The sequence below is a fragment of the Scyliorhinus canicula genome, chromosome 29 (genome assembly GCF_902713615.1).
Source record: "Scyliorhinus canicula chromosome 29, sScyCan1.1, whole genome shotgun sequence".
NCBI lineage: Eukaryota > Metazoa > Chordata > Chondrichthyes > Carcharhiniformes > Scyliorhinidae > Scyliorhinus > Scyliorhinus canicula.
In genome coordinates, this window is record NC_052174.1 from 11531495 (window position 1) to 11545656 (window position 14162).

Consider the following 14162-nt stretch of genomic DNA (forward strand, 5'->3'; position numbering starts at 1 on the left):
AGATTTGTATTAATCTTCACGGCGGTGAATTAAGATTCATATTTTTAACACGATTGTCTCAATATCTGAAATATTCAGTATTACACAGATTCTGGTTTGATGTAGGTCTTTCAAACATCAAATGAACTTTATCATCATACTCAATCCATTTGTGCTTTTGCACCTCTCCACCATTTGTCTCTACCTGCCAATTAAAATTCGGGAGGCGGAGGAGGTTATTGAGAGGAGTTATAGGGAGGTACACCTCAGGTAAAAGAAGAAGGTAGATGGGTTACCGTCAGGGGAACAAGAGGGAACCGGCAGGCAGTGCAGGGATCCCCTGTGGTTGTTCCCCTCAATAACAAGTATACCGTTTTGGATACTGTTGGGGGGGACGACTTACCAAGGGTAAGCAATGGGGCACAGGTCTCTGGCACAGAGTCTGTCCCTGTTGCTCAGAAGGGAAGGGAGGAGAGGAACAGAGCACTTGTCATTGGGGACTCCATAGTTAGAGGAACAGACAGGAGGTTCTGTGGCAACGAAAGAGACTCACGGTTGGTGTGTTGCCTCCCAGGTGCCAGGGTTCGTGATGTCTCTGATCGTGTTTTTGGGATCCTTAAGGGGGAGGGGGTGCGTGCGCTGACCCGACTTCCCATCCATGACCCCACAGGCCAGCCCCTGACTACCCTCTGGACGCCCCCCCCCCCCCCCACCAGCCACCCCAGGCCTCGCGGAAGACCCCCCCCCACCCAGGCCAGTGGTACGGATTCTGGCCGAGTGCCGCGGCGCTGGATACAGTCAACGCCATCGGGAACTCAGTCCATCGGGGGCGGAGCATCGCGAGAGGGTCTTCCGATTAGCGCCAACGCGGTTGAAGTAGCGTGTGGCACCGCCGTGATTATGCCACTCCCATAGGGGCGGAGTATGGCTGACTGCGTCAAACCGGCACAGTCCCGATTTGGACATAGATAGAATCATAGAATTTACAGTGCAGAAGGAGGCCATTCAGCCCATCGAGTCTGCACCGGCTCTTGCAATGAGCACCCTACCCAAGGTCAACACCTCCACCCTATCCCCATAACCCAGTAACCCCCACCCAACACTAAGGGCAATTTTGGACACTAAGGGGCAATTTAGCACGGCCAATCCACCCTAACCCGCACATCTTTTGGACTGTGGGAGGAAACCGGAGCACCCGGAGGAAACCCACGCGCACACACGGGGAGGATGTGCAGACTCCGCACAGACAGTGACCCAAGCCGGGGAATCGAACCTGGGACCCTGGAGCCGTGAATGCGATTCTGCTATCCACAATGCTACCGTGCTGCCACTAACAGACAACCAATCGAAAATCCGATTGATTCTCGAGTCAGCGGTTTAAGTGAGGAGTTGAACAAACATCGTGAATCACAGTCGGTGCGAGCAGGGTTCGAACCTGCCCCGGGGAACCCCATTAGATTTCAAATCCAGTGCCTTAACCACTCGGCCATCGCAGCTGCGCTAAACATCGGAATGGATTCTCCGCCCGATCACCGATTAAGATATTGGCGTCAAGCAATGGGGAATCCCACCCAAGGTTCGAGGCTGGGGAAGGTCGGGCTGTGAATCAGTGGGAGGCGATCAGATCAATCCATCTTGTTGCCAATATCACCTCGAGGAACTTATGGGAATCGGCCATTCTGCAGTGGGATAGTGGAGTGAATGAATCCGGTTTGCGTATTGTGAACAGTTTGACCGAGAGTGTCAACAATGTCCTTTCTCGACATCATAACGTCGCCAAATGTGGTGATAAACCTTCTGAATAAATATACTTACCATGGCTGGAGTAATGATTGTACCCTGTGGATGAGGAATAGATTAGTATTAATATTGTCTGTACAAGTGGAGATTCGCATTTTCAACACAATCGATTCAGTATCTGACATGCTCAGTCTTACACAGATTAGGGATAGGCGCCGACCTTTCAAACATTAAATAAACATTCCTGCCGTGCTTACAACGTTGAAAATTATTCACCTCTCCACCTTCTTGTACAAATAGCTAACGTGTTTCACCAAAAAAACCTTTGCATCTCTGGAATAAGACATCAAACCACAAGAGCTGGTGGCGTAGTGGTTAGCACTGCTGCCTCACGGTGCCTGGGACCAGGGTTCGATTCCCGGCGTTGGGTCACTGCCTGCGTGGAGTTTGCACATTCTCCCCCTGCCTGCGTGGGTTTCGCCCCCACAACCCAAAAGAGTAGGTGAATTGGCCACGCTAAATTGCCCCTTAATTTGAAAAAGTTATCAATAGTTGGGTACTCTAAATTTATATTAAGAAAAAGAAAAAAATAACATAATTTACATAGAATTTACAGTGCAGAAGGAGGCCATTCAGCCCATCGAGTCTGCACCGGCTCTTGGAAAGAGCACACTACCCAAGGTCAACACCTCCACCCTATCCCCATAACCCAGTAACCCCACCCAACACTAAGGGCAATTTTGGACACTAAGGGGCAATTTATCACGGCCAATCCGCCCTAACCTGCACATCTTTGGACTGTGGGAGGAAACCGGAGCACCCGGAGGAAACCCACGCACACACGGGGAGGATGTGCAGACTCCGCACAGACAGTGACCCAAGCCGGAATTGAACCTGGGACCCTGGAGCTGTGAAGCGATTGCGCTATCCACAATGCTACCGTGCTTGGGTTTGTGACTAGGTTCTCCTTCACTCCCCCTCTTGACATTATTATCAATGATCTGAAATCTCCGTCTTCTGATCACTCTCTCTACCTTTTCTTGGAAATAATTTCTTATTCTTCATACAAATAAATCTATATTTGGGTTAAATCCCGTACAATTCGTAGGCGATCATTATTACCATTTTGTTGAAATATCAGGTTGGATCAATTTGCATTGTGGTCTGGTTAATGATCACATCTCATGGCAAGACAGCGTATAATTATCTGAATAAATATATTTACCATAACTCTTGTAAGGATTATATCCTGCGGGGGGGAATAGATTTGCATTAATGTTGACCGCACCGCATCAAGTGGGGATTCACATTTTCAACATGATCTGTTCAACATCTGAAACGCTCAGTGCACAGAGAACCTAGAATATACAGTGCAGAAGGAGGCCATTCGGCCCATCGAGTCTGCGCCGACCCCCTTAAGCCCTCACTTCCACCCTATCCTTGTAACCCAATAACCCCACCCCACCTTTTTGGACACGAGGGGCAATTTAGCACGGCCAATCCACCCAACATGCACGTCTTTGGACTGTGGGAGGAAACCGGAGCACCCGGTGGAAACCCACGCACACACGGGAAGAACGTGCAGACTCCGCACAGACAGTGACCCAGCGGGGAATCGAACCTGGGTCCCTGGTGCTGTGAAGCCACAGTGCGAACCGCTGTGCTACCGTGCTGCCCAATTACAGACAGGGTTTGGTTTCGACCTTTCCAATACTAAATAAAATTCACATTCGTACTGATTTCATTGAAGATTATTCATATTCCCAACCCCTCATATAAGTAATTATCATGATCCATCAGCAGGGAGTGAAATAGTTAATCATCCCTTTTTTTCATAAAATAAGGACTAAATTCAATCGTTGCAAATTCAATCCTACCATTCTATTCATTTCATTTCTGCATTGATCATTTTCTGCCTTAATGGCTTTGTTTGACACCAGCAGATGGGTCATGGATGCGACATTCCCATGCCGACTATTTTGTGCACCTGTTGAATCCTTCACTGGGAAAATAAGTTCCCTCCTGTACGGTACGGAAGCAGGATATTTTTCCATTTTGCTGAAATGTCAAGTTGGATCAATTTGCATTGCGGTCTGGTTAATGATCACACCTCAGGGCAAGGCACAGAGCCGAGTCATTGACGAATTTCTACTCCAAGTGGTTTCTCTGCCCATCTTGTTCTGTGAACGTACCGGTCCAACATACAGTCATTGAAACGTCTTGTCGCATGTCACAAAATCAGACCATTTCTCTGTCAGATCATTTTCAGAGGCGCTGTGCAATCTCAGCTCTTTTGTTTGGATTTGCTTTGTGACGGGGTGCTCGCTATCTCCCCCTCTGATATTGGTAGCAATGATCTAAAATCTCCGCCCTGTTGTCGTCAGTCCTTCTATCGGTGGAAGCAATTTTCCATTCTCCACACAATCACATCCTCATAAATCTGCGCAGGTGGGCTAAATACCCCCCCCCCCCCCCACCCCACCGAACATCCTTAATTCTAAATTGACCAATCTCAGCTTCTCAAACCTCTTTGTCACTGATTACCCCCTCCAGTCCTTGGCCTGAATTCCACCAACGAAGCTTTCGAAGGAGGGAGCTTGATGTCTCGCCAGTGACAAGTGGAAGGTGTGTCGGAAAAGATTCATTCTGTCTCCAATCTCGCCCCGAGGAAATGTACACCTTTCTTTTTTTAACTTTAGAGTACCCAATTCATTTCCAATGAAGGGGCAATTTAGCGTGGCCAATCCCCCTACCCGGCATATCTTTGGGTTGTGGGGGCAAGACCCACGCAGACACGGGGAGAATGTGCAAACTCCACACAGACAGTGACCCAGATCCAGGATCGAAACCCGGACCTCGGCGCCATGAGGCAGCAGTGCTAACCACCGTGCCACCGTCCTGCCCGGGAAATTTACACCTTTAATCATTTTGGAATACGGGAGGAGCAGCCAATGCGCAGTGGAATGGGGCAGCAAAGGGATTCGGGTTTGGCTATTGCAGCCAGGGTCTCTGAGAGTCAGCATTATAGTTTCTCGATATTGCAAAATGGGCAGATATGATAATAACCGTTCTGAATAAGAATATTTACCATTACCTTTGTAAGAGATATATCCTGCGGGGAGGAATAGAATTGTATTAATATTGACTGCAGAGAATCAAGTAGGGATTCACATTTTGAACACAATCAGTTCCGAATTTGAAACGTTCAGTATTACAGATATCAGAGTTTGGTGTAGATCTTTCAAACACTAAATATACATTTGCATTCAGATGCATTTCATTAAAGATTATTCATATTCCCACCCTATCATATAAATAATTAAGATCATGATCCAATGACAGGCAGCAAAATAGTTGTTCATCCCTTTTTTTGCAAAATAAGGATTATAATAATAATCTTTTTGATAATAATCTTTATTGTCACAAGTAGGCTTACATTAACGCCGCAATTAAGTTACTGTGAAAATCCCCCAGTCGCCACATTCCAGCGGCTGTTCGGGTACACAGAGGGAGAATTCAGAATGTCCAAATTATGTAACAGCACGTCTTTCGGGAATTGTGGGAGGAAACGGGAGCGCCCGGAGGAAACCCACGCCAACACGGGGAGAACGTGCAGACTCCGCACAGGCGGTGACCCAAGCTGGGAATCGAACCCGGGACCCTGGCGCTGTGAAGCCATCATGCGGACCACTGTGCCGTGGCGAAATGTCAAGTTGGATCAATTTGCATTGCGGTCTGGTTAATGATCACACCTCAGGGCAAGGCAGTGACCCTAGTCATTGAGGAATTTCTGCTCCAAGTGTTTCTTGGTCCATCTTGTTCCTGAAAGTACCTGTCCAACAAACAGTCATTGAAGTCTTTTGTCACATGCCACAAAATCAAACCATTTCTTTGCCAGATCATTTTCAGAAGCGCTATACAATCTCAGTGGTGCGTGCGTTGTGATTTGTGATGAGGTTCTGCTATTCTCCCACTCTGACACTTACCAATCGTAACAATTGGAGCACGTGAGTAAAATCGGGTTGTAAATATAGTGGGCAATTTAAGGGTTAAGAGCCTGTTAGGATGCGTTTGTGCAAAAAGAATTCTGTTCTGCAGGGCCCGAGTTGTTTTAGCAGCCAGCAGGTGAAATTGTTGAAGGGATGCGGTTTTTCAGCCTGGGCTGATGCAGAGTGGTTTTCCTGGGGACGTCCATGGGGAGTTAATGTGCTTTGCAGCCTGTTGTTGTTTTTCAGCTTGGGGAGGTAAGCTCATTGCTGGATGGAGCGTTAGAGCGGTAGCTGGTGGAGGAACCTTTGGAGAGAGGAGTTGGATTCTGATCTGCCGGACACTGAGTCCATGATTCCATGATTCACAGCTCCAGGGTCCCAGGTTCGATTCCTGGCTTGGGTCACTGAATGTGCGGAGTCTGCACGTTCTCCCCGTGTCTGCGTGGGTTTCCTCCGGGTGCTCCGGTTTCCTCCCACAGTCCAAAGATGTGCAGGTTAGGTGGATTGGCTGTGATAAATTTCCCTCAGTGTCCAAAAAGGTTAGGAGGGGTTATTGGGTTACGGGGATAGGGTGGAAGTGAGGGCTTAAAGTGGGTCGGTGAAGACTCGATGGGCCGAATGGCCTCCTTCTGCACTGAATGTTCTATGAAACTGTTCTATCAGCAAGTTCGAATGGGAGCTGTATGGTTCTTTTCTTGTTTAACGGGATATTTAGTAGTAGTGGTTAAGGTGTAAATTAGAACATAGAACAGTACAGGCCCTTCGGCCCTCGATGTTGTGCCGAGCAATGATCACCCTACTGAAACCCACATATCCACCCTATACCCGTAACCCAACAACCCCCCCCCCCTAACCTTACTTTTTAGGACACTACGGGCAATTTAGCATGGCCAATCCACCTAACCCACACATCTTTGGACTGTGGGAGGAAACCGGAGCACCCGGAGGAAACCCACGCACACACGGGGAGGACATGCAGACTCCGCACAGACAGTGACCCAGCCGGGAATCGAACCTGGGACCCTGGAGCTGTGAAGCATTTATGCTAACCACCATGCTACCGTGTTGCCCGTTATCTGTTATTTTTGGGTTTGGAGTTAAAAAGTTTGATATTGTAGTTGTGATAAAGTTTTGTTTTAAAAATAACCAGGCTCTATTTCTGCATGCAATCAATCCTGGAGTGAGGCATTCTTTCTGCACAATCTCAAATAAACTAAAATATTGGGGTTTCCTTCCAGTATCGTGGCCACTTTTGGGATCAGGTCTGGAATCGCTATTCAGTGATCTGAAACCTCCTTCCTGTTGTTATTGTTCCTCCTGCCTGTGGAAACAATCTCCCGTTCTTTACACAATCAAATCCTCATAAACCTGCTCAGCTGGGCAAAGTCGAACACTTTTAATTCTAAGGCGATCAAGCTCAGCTCCTCAAGTCTCTCTGTCACTGAAGAGATCTAGGTGTACAGGTCCACAGGTCACTGAAAGGGGCAACACAGGTGGAGAAGGTAGTCAAGAAGGCATTCGGCATGCTTGCCTTCATTGGCCGGGGCATTGGCAAGTCATGTTGCAGCTGTACAGAACCTTAGTTAGGCCGCACTTGGAGTATCGTGTTCAATTCTGGTCACCACACTACCAGAAGGATGTGGAGGCTTTAGAGAGGGTGCAGAAGAGATTTACCAGGATGTTGCCTGGTATGGAGGGCATTAGCTATGAGGAAAGGTTGAATAAACTCGGTTTGTTCTCACTGGAACGAAAGACATTGACGGGCGACCTGATAGAGGTCTACAAAATTATGAGGGGCATAGACAGAGTGAATAGTCAGAGGCTTTTCCCCAGGGTAGAGGGGTCAATTACTAGGGGGCATAGGTTTAAGCTGCGAGGGGCAAGGTTTAGAGATGTACGAGGCAAGTTTTTTACACAGAGGGTGCCTGGAACTCACTGCCGGAGGAGGGGGTGGAAGCAGGGACGATAGTGATGTTTAAGGGGCATCTTGACAAATACGTGAATAGGATGGGATTGAGGGATGCGGACCCAGGAAGTGTGGAAGATTTTGGTTTAGGCAGGCAGCATGGTCGGCACAGGCTTGGAGGGGCCGATGGGCCTGTTCCCGTGCTGTACTTTTCTTTGTTCTTTGAAGCCCCATCAAGCCCTTGTGCGAAGACCACTCGTGCAGTTCTGAGAGAGACGGGACTAAACGTCTCGCTGGTGACAGTGGCCCAAGTTTGAGAATTCCGTGCCCCGCCACGGCGGGAGGCGGTCATTCTGTCGCCAATATCACCCCGAGGAAATTTACCCTTTTAACTGTTTTGGAATGCGGGAGGGGTCACACCAAAGAGCCGTGGGATGGGGCACCAAAGGGATTCGAGTTTGGGGACTTTGACCAGGGTCCCTGAGAGTCAGCAATACAGCTTCTCGATATTGCAACATGGCTGGACGTGATAATAAATGGCCTGGAAAAGCATATTTACCATAACCTCGGTAAGGCCAATATCCTGTGGGGAGGAATAGATTTGTATTAGTATTGACTGCAGAGAATCAAGTGGGGGATGACAATCTCAACACAATTGGTTCAGTATCTGAAACGCTCAATATTACACGGTTTCGGCATTGATGTCGGTCTTTCCAACGTTAAATTAAGTTTCCTGTTCAGAGAAATATGGAAAATAGGAGAAGGTGGAGGCCATTCGGCCCTTTGAGCCTGCCCCGCCATTCATTCTGATCGTAGCTGATCATCCAACTCAATGGCCTGATCCTGCTTTCTCCCCACAACCTTTGACCCTTTTGGTCCCAGGTGCTACATCTAACTGCTTCTTGAAAACATGCATTGCCTTGGTCTCAACCACTTCCTGTGGTAACAAATTCCACAGGCCGCCCTCTCTCTGGGTGAAGAAATGTCTCCTCATCTCTGTGCTAAATGGTCTACCCCGTATCCTCAGACTGTGCCCCCTGGTTCTGGACACACCCCCACCATCGGGAACATCCTTCCTGCGTCTACCCTGTCCAGTCCTGTTCGAATTTTATAGGTTTCTATGAGATCCTCCCTCATTCTTCTGAACTCCAGTGAATATAATCCTAACCAACTCAATCTCTCCTCATACATCAGTCCCGCCATCCCAGGAATCAGTCTGGTAAACCTTCGCTGCACTCCCTCGAGAGCAAGAACATCCTTCCTCAGAGAAGGAGACCAAAACTGCGCACAATACTCCAGGTGTGGCCTCACCAAGGCCCTGTATAATTGCAGCGAGACATCCCTGCTCCTGTACTCGAATCCTCTCGCTATGAAGGCCAACATACTATTTGCCTTCTTTGCTTCCTTCTCTACCCCACGCTTACCTTCAGTGATGGATGTCTGAAGACACCTAGGCCTCGTTGCACACTCCCCTCTCCTGATTTATTGCCATTCAGTTAAAAATCGGCTTCCTGATTTTGCTGCCAAAGTGTATAACCTCACATTTATCCACATTATACTGCATCTGCCTTTCATTCGCCCACTCACTCAGCCTGTCCAAATCCCACTGAAGCATCTCTGCCTCCTCCTCACAGCTCACCCTCCCACCCAACTTGGTGTCATCTACAAATTTGGAGATATTACATTTTGTTCCCTCATCTTGTCATGTGAGGGTACCTTTAAGAAATGGGTATTTATAAATGGTTGTGTATATAAGTATCTGTCGTGAGAGTACCTTTAAGAAATGGCTGTTTATTACTGCAGTGATATCAGAGAGTGAGTGGAGCTGGGCTGTCTGTCAGCTTTTTACTTTTGTTTTAGGCTGTTTGCTGCAGGGTGTGTTTTAGAACATAGAACATAGAACGATACAGCGCAGTACAGGCCCTTCGGCCCTCGATGTTGCACCGACATGGAAAAAATCTAAAGGCCATCTAACCTACACTATGCCCTTATCATCCATATGCTTATCCAATAAATTTTTTAATGCCCTCAATGTTGGCGAGTTCACTACTGTTGCAGGTAGGGCATTCCACGGCCTCACCACTCTTTGCGTAAAAAACCCACCTCTGACCTCTGTCCTATATCTATTACCCCTCAATTTAAGGCTATGTCCCCTCGTGCTAGCCACCTCCATCCGCGGGAGAAGGCTCTCGCTGTCCACCCTATCTAACCCTCTGATCATTTTGTATGCCTCTATTAAGTCACCTCTTAACCTTCTTCTCTCTAACGAAAACAACCTCAAGTCCATCAGCCTTTCCTCATAAGATTTTCCCTCCATACCAGGCAACATCCTGGTAAATCTCCTCTGCACCCGTTCCAAAGCTTCCACGTCCTTCCTATAATGAGGCGACCAGAACTGTACGCAATACTCCAAATGCGGCCGTACTAGAGTTTTGTACAACTGCAACATGACCTCATGGCTCCGGAACTCAATCCCTCTACCAATAAAGGCCAACACACCATAGGCCTTCTTCACAACCCTATCAACCTGGGTGGCAACTTTCAGGGATCTATGTACATGGACACCGAGATCCCTCTGCTCATCCACACTACCAAGAATTTTACCATTAGCCAAATATTCCGCATTTCTGTTATTCTTTCCAAAGTGAATCACCTCACACTTCTCCACATTAAACTCCATTTGCCACCTCTCAGCCCAGCTCTGCAGCTTATCTATGTCCCTCTGTAACCTGCAACATCCTTCCGCACTGTCTACAACTCCACCGACTTTAGTGTCGTCTGCAAATTTACTCACCCATCCTTCTGCGCCCTCCTCTAGGTCATTTATAAAATGACAAACAGCAACGGCCCCAGAACAGATCCTTGTGGTACGCCACTCGTAACTGAACTCCATTCTGAACATTTCCCATCAACTACCACTCTCTGTCTTCTTTCAACTAGCCAATTTCTGATCCACATCTCTAAATCACCCTCAATCCCCAGCCTCCGTATTTTCTGCAATAGACGACCGTGGGGAACCTTATCAAACGCTTTACTGAAATCCATATACACCACATCAACTGCTCTACCCTCATCTACCTGTTCAGTCACCTTCTCAAAGAACTCGATAAGGTTTGTGAGGCATGACCTACCCTTCACAAAACCATGCTGACTGTCCCTAATCATATTATTCCTATCTAGATGATTATAAATTGTATCTTTTATAATCCTCTCCAAGACTTTACCCACCACAGACGTTAGGCTCACCGGCCTATAGTTACCGGGGTTATCTCTACTCCCCTTCTTGAACAAAGGGACCACATTTGCTATCCTCCAGTCCTCTGGCACTATTCCTGTAGCCAATGATGACCTAAAAATCAAAGCCAAAGGCTCAGCAATCTCTTCCCTGGCTTCCCAGAGAATCCTAGGATAAATCCCATCTGGCCCCGGGTACTTATCTATTTTCACCTTGTCCAGAATTGCCAACACTTCTTCCCTACGCACCTCAATGCCATCTATTCTAATAGCCTGGGTCTCAGCATTCTCCTCCACAATATTATCTTTTTCTTGAGTGAATACTGACGAAAAGTATTCATTTAGTATCTCGCTTATCTCCTCAGCCTCCACACACAACTTCCCACCACTGTCCTTGACTGGCCCTACTCTTACCCTAGTCATTCTTTTATTCCTGACATACCTATAGAAAGCTTTTGGGTTTTCCTTGATCCTACCTGCCAAAGACTTCTCATGTCCCCTCCTTGCTCGTCTCAGCTCTCTCTTTAGATCCTTCCTCGCTTCCTTGTAACTATCAAGTGCCCCAACTGAAACTTCACGCCTCATCTTCACATAGGCCTCCTTCTTCCTCTTAACAAGAGATTCCACTTCTTTGGTAAACCACGGTTCCCTCGCTCGACCCCTTCCTCCCTGCCTGACTGGTACGTACTTATCAAGAACATGCAATAGCTGTTCCTTGAACAAGCTCCACATATCCAGTGTGCCCAACCCTTGCAGCCTACTTCTCCAACCAACACATCCTAAGTCATGTCTAATGGCATCATAATTGCCCTTCCCCCAGCTATAACTCTTGCCCTGCGGGGTATACTTATCCCTTTCCATCACTAATGTAAAGGTCACCGAATTGTGGTCACTGTTTCCAAAGTGCTCACCTACCTCCAGATCTAACACCTGGCCTGGTTCATTACCCAAACCAAATCCAATGTGGCCTCGCCTCTTGTTGGCCTGTCAACATATTGTGTCAGGAAACCCTCCTGCACACATTGTACAAAGAATGACCCATCTAATGTACTCGAACTATATCTTTTCCAGTCAATATTTGGAAAGTTAAAGTCTCCCATAACAACTACCCTGTTACTTTCGCTCTTTTCCAGAATCATCTTCGCCATCCTTTCCTCTACATCCCTAGAACTATTAGGTGGCCTATAGAAAACTCCCAACAGGGTGACCTCTCCTTTCCTGTTTCTAACCTCAGCCCATACTACCTCAGAAGAAGAGTCCCCATCTAGCATCCTTTCCACCACCGTAATACTGTCCTTGACTAGCAGCGCCACACCTCCCCCTCTTTTGCCCCCTTCTCTGAGCTTACTAAAACACCTAAACCCCGGAACCTGCAACAACCATTCCTGTCCCTGCTCTATCCATGTCTCTGAAATGGCCACAACATCGAAGTCCCAGGTACCAACCCATGCTGCCAGTTCCCCTACCTTATTTCGTATACTCCTGGCATTGAAGTAGACACACTTCAAACCACCTACCTGAACACTGGCACCCTCCTGCGAAGTCAAATCTGTGCTCCTGACCTCTATACTCTCAATCTCCCGTACCCCAAAACTACAATCCAGGTTCCCATGCCCCTGCTGAATTAGTTTAAACCCCCCCAAAGAGCACTAACAAATCTCCCCCCCAGGATATTGGTGCCCCTCAGGTTCAGATGTAGACCATCCTGTCTATAGAGGTCCCACCTTCCCCAGAAAGAGCCCCAGTTATCCAGAAATCTGAATCCCTCCCGCCTGCACCATCCCTGTAGCCACGTGTTTAATTGCTCTCTCTCCCTATTCCTCATCTCACTATCACGTGGCACGGGCAACAACCCAGAGATAACAACTCTGTTTGTTCTCGCTCTGAGCTTCCATCCTAGCTCCCTAAAGGCCTGCCTGACATCCTTGTCCCCTTTCCTACCTATGTCGTTAGTGCCAATGTGGACTACGACTTAGGGCTGCTCCCCCTCCCCCTTAAGGACCCGGAAAACACGATCCGAGACATCACGTACCCTTGCACCTGGGAGGCAACATACCAAATGTGAGTCTCTCTCGCTCCCACAAAATCTCCTATCTGTGCCCCTGACTATTGAGTCCCCAATTACTAATGTTCTACTCCTTTCCCCCCTTCCCTTCTGAGCAACAGGGACAGACTCCGTGCCAGAGGCCCGTACCCCATGGCTTACCCCTGGTAAGTCGTCCCCCCCACGAGTATCCAAAACGGTATAGTTGTTACTCAGGGGAACGACCGCAGGGGGTCCCTGCACTGACTGCTTCTTCCCAGTCCCTCTTACAGTTACCCATCTATCTCCAGTCTTTGGTGTAACTACTTCCCTGAAGCTCCTGTCTATGACCCCCTCTGCCTCCCGAATGATCCGAAGTTCATCCAGCTCAAGCTCCAGGTCCCTAACACGGTTTTTGAGGAGCTGGAGTTGGATGCACTTCCCACAGATGAAATCAGCAGGGACACTGACGGCGTCCCTCACCTCAAACATTCTGCAGGAGGAGCATTGTACTGCCTTCCCTGACATCACCTCTAGATTTTAAAAAAAACAAGAAAAAGAAAAAGAAAGGAAGAGCTTACCTGATATTACCTCAAACCCTGCTCCCGCTGAAAGGTAAGCAAATTTAAAGGCACTCACTCACCTTCACGACAGGCTCCTGCTCCCGCTTCCCAACCACTGTGGGGTGGGGGGGTTGGCTAGAGGAGGAGGTAGGGTGGGAAACACTCACAAAGTGTTTCGGGTTTAACTGTCACTTTCGGGTTTAACTGTCACTTTCGGGTTTAACTGTCACTTTCGGGTTTAACTGTCACTTTCGGGTTTAACTGTCACTTTCGGGTTTAACTGTCACAAGTTATTAGTTACAAATCACCAAAGGATCGATTTACAGTCTTTTAGTTTCATTTTCTTTTTTTTTTTTTTCTTTTTTTATAAATTTAGATTAGCCAATTATTTTTTCCAATTAAGGGGCAATTTAGCGCGGCCAATCCACCTACTCTGCACATTTTTGGGTTGTGGGGGCGAAACCCACGCAGACACGGGGAGAATGTGCAAACTCCACACGGACAGTGACCCAGAGCCGGGATCGAACCTGGGACCTCAGCGCCGTGAGGCGGTTGTGCTAACCACTAGGCCACCGTGCTGCCCCTTAGTTTCATTTTCAGAGCTGGAACGCTGCAGTCACAGCCAGAAGGTGTATTAGAGTCTCTCTCTGAAATCTAAAGACTGTAAATCGATCCTTTGGTGATTTGTAACTAATAACTGCTCTCAGTAGGGACTTTAACCTGATGTG

General features: G+C 47.8%; 1 non-coding gene across 1 annotated transcript; it reads right to left on the bottom strand.

Annotated features, from left to right (window-relative positions):
• Positions 1–1393: 1393 nt before the first annotated feature.
• trnas-uga lies at positions 1394–1475 on the bottom strand. The gene has a single exon. It is a non-coding gene; the product is annotated as a tRNA-Ser (tRNA).
• Between the last annotated feature and the right edge of the window lie 12687 nt (positions 1476–14162).